We start from the raw sequence: 9685 nt of genomic DNA, 5'->3' as shown, positions 1-9685 counted from the left end.
GTATGTTGATTGTTAGTGTCTCCCAGAACCACATGTATCGCTGTTCCCAAACTACATGACAGTTGCAGCGTGACGGCGACACATGTACTGGATCTCTGTTGTATGGTTGCAGTTTTGGGAGGTTTAGGCAAGAAAAGTACACGGTTAGTTTGAGGAAAACATTGTGGTTTGGGTTAAAATCATTACATTACTTCTGTTAGAAACGTACCTATGTTAGAACTCACTGTTGACTTCTAGTTTCACAGTGGACACAAACAACGGTCTCCTGAATGAACTTGCTGTGGTTTTATCTTTATCCTCCAAATATGGACTTCAATCTTTATAAAACTACTATAGGAAGCTTTGTTTTTTACTGATTACAGTGTCCACTGTAGAGTCAATGAAACAAAGTACACTTTGTTTAAGTGTTGTACCACCAGACTACAGAGCAGCTTTTTTCCTTATACTTATATTCCTTATTCCTTTACGACTTATCCGACCTCGATGACTGGAATCTGAACTGGTGACATTTATAGTACCTATAATAACAATATAATAATAGCCAATCTTCTCACTGATGACCTTGTTTGCTTATGTAGGTCATAAAGAGGCATCAGTGTTAAATTGAGACTGTTTACAACCAGTTAAAAGTTCCTTGTGGTATGTTCCAGTTACAATAAACCTGACAATGTTTATGTTTTTAGTGAATACAGATGTTAAATAGTGTACCAGTACACCTAAATATGACACTAACCGTGACCTGAGTCTCACAGACAAGCATCAGGACCGTCTCTCATAAATAACTGTATTGACTTTAGATGTGACTGTTGATTCACATCTATTCATTTTAAAACAGATGTCAGTATCACCAAAACCTCAAGCGCGTTACCTAAAAGTCACACCTGTCTGTCGAGTGAAGTCATGCATCAGCACCTGTGTTGTAACAAGAGCAGGTACCTTTTTTGTTATTAATTCATGCTGTAGTTACTCACTTTATGACATCACTTACATGGGTGTGACAATGACATTGCATGTGTATATACTGCGTACACAGTGAGGCCTCAAAAGTATATTTATGTCAGTTTAGTGTCTAAGCTGCGTATGAAGTGTATATTAAAGTATATTACATTTTTGATTGGTAGTTTCTGGGTATTGGCTGGCCAGTGAGGGAACATTAAGTTAGATGCTGACGCTAATATGCTAACATTGATTATAGCTGCAATTCATTTGGGCAGCTGACTCTGCAGCCAGTAGTCAGTAGTGATCAGAAGAAGCTATTCTCTCTTGCCATTTGGCCAAAATGTGATTTATGATTATAACCTTGTGATGTCGCTTGAACACAAACACACACAGACACAGTAACACAAGACAGAGAAGAGACAGATAACCACTGCAAAGCAACCACGCTTTGATCTACGCTCCTCCAACCTTTTATGTTGCTTTATTCAATGCGTTTACGGTCCACTTGAAACGTGCAGGAATATTAAATAGGATAGTTTGGGCCTTTTGATGTGGGGTTGTGAGGTGAGGTACTTCTCCCTAGTCAGTGTATTACCTGCAGTAGATGACCGTCAGCTCTCTCCCCTGTGCGGAGAAGCAGCGTGTAGCACTGACAGGGAAGCAGAGCATTGTGCTGCTAAACGGGACCGACAGCAACACGTATTTTAGCCAGAGTATTTAGAGTATAAAATAACAACTCATAGAAATAATGTCCTTATTTGCTGAGGATGTCAGTGACTCCATTTTAAACACTTCTGCAACTAAAAACACCATCTTAATTTTGTGTGACTGGCAGAAAATCACAATAACAGATATCATTTTGGCATATTTTTCTCAGCGGCCTTCAACCAGGTGTCAAAGCCAGCTGTTGTTTGGGGAAACACAGGAACTGCAGAGTGTTTCAAAAATATCAAACATGCTGACTTTTGTTTTGGAAAGAAAGAAGCAAAAGAGAGCAGGGAAGCTGTTTTTAGTAGATACTGAAACAGGCAGAGTGTAACCTTTAGTTGCAGCGGTAAACCTGCAGTCAAGGCTTCATTTCATCTTGTCAGTGACCAAAAAAATAAATATAAAATTCAGTAGAGTGTACACTGCAGATACCAGCCACCTAAATACACCTGGTCGTTTTCATCCATCATTCCTTGAGAAATGAACAAAAATGTCAAAAAGCATCCTATTCTAAAAAGTCCTGGATCTGTCCCTTCATCTGGATCCACACCAAAATATATTGTGGTCTATTCTGGCCTGAAACCCATCCTCAATCCAAGTTTCGTGGAAATCTGGTTAGTAGTTTTTGTATAAGACTGCTGACAAACCAACCAACCAACAAACAAACGGATACAGATGAAAACCATCACCTAGCACAGAATAAGAAGTGCAGATAAATAAAGAAACTTCAAGAAGACAATGATTAAAAGTGTTTAAGACTCTGCACGAGCAATTAGGCTTGCCGTTAAAGGCAACAGCAGTATAGAGATAAGAAGGCACTAATAAAACTAATAGGCTTGTCCGTGCGTCTGTATGCTACAACTCATCTGCAGAGGGAGGCTCAGGGCCAGTCAGTGCTGCAGTTCAGCAGGTTCAGGTTGGCACAGCTTCAAACGCACACACACACACACACGCACACATTTTGGGTATTTGCCCATATCTCAGCTGTGATGGTCTGCGGCGAGGATGAGAGAAAGTGAGGCGGAAAAGAGACAGACAGAGAGAGCACAGGAGAGAATACAAAGTAAGAGGAGAAGGAAGAGAGAAAGACGTATCAAGTCTCATCACGTTAACCCTCTTCTGATGAAAATCGTCCTATTAGCAAAACGCTCCTGGCACCATGAGGGGAGCAGAATACGCCTGAAAATGTGTGTCTGCATTTATTTAATTGAATGATTAAACAACAAGTGTAACTGTTATCTAGCAATCCCTTTATAAACTCAGTCATCTAGTTCGTAAGGGATATAAACATCTTCTTTTATTCACATTTATATGGAGGACAGAAAGATTTAATTAGACAGGAAGCAAACATTCAAACAAGAAAGAAAGAGATTTCTGCAGTTTCTGCTGCAGAGAAGTCACCTTATACACAAAAAAGGCTGAAATATCCTCCTCTTCCCTCATTCCTGTGCTCCTCCCTCCCTCCTCCTGTCCTCCCCATCCTCTAACAGAATGAATGGAGAAGTGGGTCCAAGGAGGACACAGGGGATTATGGGTTATTGACCCAGTTACCTGCCGTGACCAAACGCAGGCATGGCTGGTGCCCTGGCCTGACCGAACCGTCCCACCTCTGCCATCACTATTCACTCACCAGTAAACACTTTCCGTCTTACTGGAATAAACTGTAATAAACGGAGAGTAACGAGGTGCCGGGGGACATAAATTAAAAGGCAGAAAAACTGAAAGGTCATTTTCTTTCCGCTGGACTTGCATATTAAATTATGCACCTTGAGGTAAAGCAGTATGTGTTCATGAAGCGTGTTGCAGTTTGTTTAAAACTGAAGCTGCCAGTGAGGTCAAATCTGCTCAAATATGAGCTTAGAGGGTCTGAAAAAGCAGCTACACAGAGTTACTAACCACACTGATGGAATAAATGTGTTCAGGACGTGCGCTGAGTTGATTTACAGCTTTTCTACCTTATTGTGTAACACTATCAAACAATAATGTTGGCTAATTGTTATCAAATATGCTGATTTACCTTTAAAAATTGCCCAATGTCCCTTTAAATTTTCATTATTATTTGTTGTTTAAGTTGCTGATCTATCAGCAAGCAGTAAAATGACAGCAAGTTGTTGGATTACCTTTTGCATTCATGGGATTTTCAACCTTGAGCACAGCAGTGCGGCATTTGAGTTTCCCACTTCCACGTGATAAACATATCGATTTTTGTACTCAGATGTCGAATATGGTCTGAAAAGGTCGACAAGTCTGCAAATCTGAGTCTGCAAAAGTACCAAATTTTGAAATGGATGATGTGTAGGAACCCTGACCACTGTAACCTCATTCAAACTGGATTCATATTTGGGGATATTTCCTGGGAAAATTACTTTATGTTCAGCCTTTCCAGAGTAGATTGCAGCCCCTCCGCCCTCCATGTAAAGGCATGAAGGTTTGCACATGAAAACACCTGGAGGGAAATGCCAGACATTTGAAGAAAATAGCCATATGCAGTGAAGTACAGGTATTCATGTCACGCTGCCTCTCCCTGCTACATGTTGCATTGTTTACATTGTTTACACTGTTATTGTTTACACTGAGTGTTATTGTTTGCCGTAGTTGTTCCTCCGGTCCATCCTAAACATGAAGAAATCCATTCTTAGAGATTCAAGACTTAACCGGCAGTCATCAGCCAGTGTACGGGCGGAGACGTAATCATTTTAAGGCTGATATATACACAAATACCTTCAGTTTGTTTTAGTGACAGTAGGAGGATGTTTGCTGTAACGACACTTCATGCAACATTTTCCATCTGGGTGGAAACAGTCTATTATCTGGGCGGGTTTGAATAACAAACTGACATTTGCTCACAGCAAAGTCACTGCGAGCTCTTAACCTTCAGTAAGATCGACTCTCACAGCCGAATCCTGCTGGGACGTTTTGGCAAAATGTCACGTTTCTCCTCTTTAAGTCCGAGCCTTGTGTGTTTGTGTAAACGTCACGATTAATCTGCTGGGCATGTCGTATATCCGTGTACACACATCCTGTGTATCATATACGCGTTGGTATATTTGAAAGTGGTCTGAAGGAATGAGGGCTGGTGCTTGTGAAAGGTCAAGAGGAATGTGTGTGTACACAGACCCCAAACAGAGTTACTGTGTGTGCCTGTGTGCTGAACAGTTTGGTCTGTTTTGGATGTGATTTTGTCACGGATGCCAGTTTAATTCAGTTTATTTCAGACTGTGGGTCCTCGTGAAAAAGATTAAAATCACATTAATTTGTATTCACAACACAGAAACAAATCTTTCAGCACCACCTATTCTCAAAATGCTGTTGAGACTCCATTTTGTGCCGTTCTCTACCTAAACCAATGTACATAAAGTAAACTTGATGGGCTTGTTGGCCACCAGTTTAAATGACATTTTCAAACAGACCTAATAAATAGTCAGTCTTTAAGATAATCTGGTCCCCAGTTTATCTTAAATCTGTGTGCGTCCTGGCAACTAAAGGATTGTTTTTATTGGTATTTCTGCAGTTCAAACCCTTTTCTAAGGTTAAGTCAAGATCACGGTGTTGGTACATTTTATAAAGGACAAAAAGACGCTGATTTGTATCACGGGATGGGACACGAGCCTTGTACACGTCAAACTGACCACCTCAGTGTCCTCCTTGTGACTTTTCACTGCAGTACAGTACATGATGTGACTTCCTGCGGAGGAACAAAATGTTGCCAGTGAATGTAAATCAGGTTTAGATTAGGGACGGCAATTTAATTCACATTGCACTTGTGTAACCTACACACCAGTAGTCTGAGGAAGAGAGGTAGAAGAAGAAAGAGAGAGACAGACAAAATAAGGACCAAATAAGATCAAAAGTTTTTATTTAGTACGTCATCTGGAGGCCTCAGGGTTTGTATTGTAATGAATTTCTAAATAAAGTCGGCTCTGTAGTAAGGACAGATGAAATGACTAGGGAGATAACCCCATGGGAAGTAAGTCTCATTTTGAGAAGCATTGACATGGTTGCTGATAATTTCTAACACTTCCAATCTATTTAATTGATTATTAGTATGTCGGTTGTTTTCTCGTCAGTTGTCAGACTCGAGTAACTTAAAGAAAGGAAGGAGAGACAAAGCGGGACGTTCGTCAGCTGGTCGGTGTGCATTAATTAGCTGTTCCCACACCATGTGCTCATTACAGCTACTTCCAGTGATCACACCGGGTGTTATGTGTCACTCCCAAGGGACACAAACACACATACCACAGCCATATGAGCCACTGGAAGAGTGTGTGATCAGTGTTAGTCTGCAGCCACAATAGCTCTTTGTCTGCTCAAGTGAAACCGAAACACCAAAACATGACACGAAGGACAAGTTTAGCCTGAGATGGCCCTGTGTGTGTGTGTGTGTGTGTGTGTGTGTGCAGGTAGCTTGGTGGTTGTTGCTGTTGTAGGAAGGACGTGTCTTTACAAATATGTTCATTAAAAGTAAGATTTGTAATGAAAGTGCGGTGGCGACATTGTTGTATCAAGAATATTTACATCTACTGCGACAGGAGCCAGCACCTGTGCACCTTCATAGAGGCGTCTATTTAAAGGAACAAGTGTGCTTATTTTACTGCTAACTGGGTGTTTATATCTGAGTGAAGTCTTTATGAGCTTTGTGAGTCTTTGGCCCCAGTAACACTGAGACGCTTTGCTACAGGAGGGCTGTTTCAAAAACGCCTTGGAAAAGTGCGTTAGACAAAACAGCGCGGTGCACCTGTGGAGCGAAGCTGCGTGTGCTGCTGCAGGATAAAGTAAATAATGGTAGAAGCAGTGCGATCTGTTGAGAATATTTTAACATCTAAAAACAGCTGGTTACACTGTTGTAACATTGCCATGTAGCTTTTGCCATGTGGGACTTCTCTTATTGTGACAGGCTGAACCGATCTCGTTAACGACAAAAACAGGAGAAATGGGATGCAGGAGTGACTTTTTAAAAGTTAAAGTGTTTTTAAATGGCATGAAAGTTAATGGCTGCTCGATGTAAGATGGCCTCCACATATCTTCGACAAATTATAGACACCATTGAGCCCACAGTGACCTTCTTTGTTTCAAGACACTTTAATTTATAAGTCCTGAGAAATCAGCCATAAATGCTTTGGCTGTCAGCCTTAATGCTTTTTGCACTTGATAAATACAATCAGTGTTGCAACTCTGTAGTTTTGTTTACAACCACTCAGTGGTTGTAAACATGGTGACATCAGGTGTGTAGCCTTTATTGAGCTTTTTCTGAGTTATCTAGAGAAAAATTCCTGTATTGTTTCATCTGACAGAATATTTCACAGACAACAAAATATCACAATGTCGTTTGTGTGTTTTTCTTCCCAACATCGTGCGGCCCTGTTATCGGAGCTGAAGCCTGTGGATGTACTTTCGTCAGCAGCAGATGTCACCATGATTCACAACAAACATTTTAACTAGTCGGTTGTAATAATGTACTCTCATTGATCACGTCTGAGACTAAACTGTTCAAAAGCTGATATTCAGATATATTCGGATTTCAGAGCATCCTTGTGCTCAACGGGAGGAAGATATTCGGAAACAGTCCTTGCTCACGGCCGCAGTACAACACAATGAAATCATTTAAAACACTTTCCAGGCTGACTACCTGACAAAGTTTCAAGTTTTTGCAGAAACCAACAGGTGGTTTCATTTAAGTACATTACAACAGTTTACTGTGACCAATTGTGTGTTGTCACAGTAAACTGTGAGTTTGTCTGCAGTCGTGCAACCTCTGACCTCCTCGTTCCATCCGAATGCACCATTAGACATCTGGTACTGTGCATCACTACCTGTACGTGCTGCTCTAAACATCTCAACTTTTCATTTGAGCGGTCACACAAACATGACATTTTCTCATCTTGTTTATCCTGTAACACAAAGTTTGATGTTGATCTCAGACTGACGCTTCAGGGAAAAGGTGAAGACCCCATCCTCCACATTGAGCTGCAACATTGATACATCAGTAATCATAATCCAGCTCTTCTGCCTGGTGCCCACTTTCACGTTTGGTACTTTAAGCATATTTGAGGCTTGTGAATTAAATTACATGTGACTCTGTCTGTGATGTGGAGGCCTTTCTTAAAACATCCAGAGATATAAACACTGCACGACGACATGCAGATGTCGCCCCCTCAACCACCACACACATTGCATCATCCACGGAGATCCTCTTTCACATCCAGATGAGGAATGTTTGATTTAACCACACACACACACACACACACACACACACACACACACACACGAAACCAAGCTAAATATTATCTCAGAGGTGCCGCTGCAGTCGATGTGCTGCTGAAGAAGGAGTTTTACTGATTTGTTTAATTTACGAGAGTGAAGGTCTGTTCCTGTGTTTGTCAGAGGAGTTGTGATTGGATGACCTAATGCACCGAAACAGGAGGACAGTGATGTCATCAGGACAAACACTACCCTCACTGTCTCCGCCGTGGTTTCTCAATGACTCCTCAACTTCCAAAACAAACCTGACTTGTCCTCACCCCACCCATCCCTCTGAGGCTCTTACCACCACCATCATCTCCACTTTGTTGTTTTTCGTTGTAGTTTCCTTGAAACTGGACGTCGACGATGTTCCCACGGAGTGCCAGTGTTGTTATGGCTGTGGTCACATGGTGTTAAGAAAACACAGACTTTAAACAGACTTCACTGATTGATGGAAGGAAAATAATGAGCTATAGCGAAGAATCGACATAGTGTCGTATTTATCTAGAGTTTCTAGGAAGAGGCGCTTTTCAAGACCCTCTTCTGTGAACTCTTGAATGAAGCTGAACGGTGAACATTCATCAGGCCTGTCTAGAGGATTCCTAATAGCACAGCTTCAGAGAAGACACCTCAACAACTACTGACAAGACTCCCATGAAATTAACTGTTTCAGGAAGATACCCAACAGATGACTCGTGTAGTCAGGTTGACTTGGGTTAAACTTTGGAGGGACAAAAAATGTTGGTAATGTTTGATGGCTGTTTTTGGGTAGTTGTCACTATGATAGCCAAAGGGGGGAAGTGACAAAGTATTTGTACCACAGAGTTTTCCTCCAGAGGGTTTTTTCTTTGTCCATGTGATCAGCAGCAAACGTCAGCCAAGCTTTAAAGTGCTGCATCTGGACCAAGGGCTTTCTTTTTGCACGGCAGCCTTTCAGCACATGTTGATTTAAAACACACTTGACTGCTGACACCTGTCTTCCAGCAGCTTCTCATTCATTGCAGACTTGCTTTTTGGTGGTTTCTGGTTGACTCATGACCGTCCTGAGCAGTTTTCTCTCAGCAGCAGGTGATAGTTTGTGTTTTCTTCCTGATGGTGGCAGTGACACAACTGTGCTATGCACTTTATACTTACAAACAGCTGTTTGCACAGTTGATCTTGGGACCTGTAACTGCTTTGAAATGGCTCCAAGTTGACTCTCCTGACTTGTTCAAATCAATAATGGGCTCTTTCAGATCAATGCTGAGCTCTTTAGACTTTCCCATTGTAGTGTTTGGGGCTGAGTCTAGTGGATGTATCAGACAAGCCACAACTGTATGTGTTCATCAGCTTCAAGCAGGACTAGAAGGCTCTGCAGTGTAAACAGCTTGGTAACATTTTTATGAATGAAACGTATCCACACATGCAACAGGAAGTTTTATGGGCATCGATTAAACTAATAATCAAATGTCACAAACCTGTTTGTGCAGTTTAGAGAGTTAAGTGAATCTGACTTCGAATTTTTGTAGGAAGTAACCTCACGGACAAAGTAAGAGGGATTAAGCATAAAAACACGAAACTGTTCATGCATCCAGAAAGACAAGATGCCTTTCAGAATATGAAATGTAGTTTTTAAAAGCTCTAAGGAGCAGAGATGAAAGTCTGTGAACCTCCAGGGGACGAGGACGGCATCTGCATGGTGAAAGACTACCAGGAGAAAGGGCTCAAATGTTTAGATGTGGGGCTTAAGTGCGTGTTGTTCTGGTCCAGTAACGCCTCGCCTCAAGTGCATGAAATTATAAGCGTCTCTGTTGGACAC

The sequence above is a fragment of the Pagrus pagrus genome, assembly GCF_965226575.1.
Source record: "Pagrus pagrus genome assembly, chromosome: 9".
In the NCBI taxonomy this organism is placed as follows: Eukaryota; Metazoa; Chordata; class Actinopteri; order Spariformes; family Sparidae; genus Pagrus; species Pagrus pagrus.
This window is presented reverse-complemented; position numbering follows the sequence as displayed.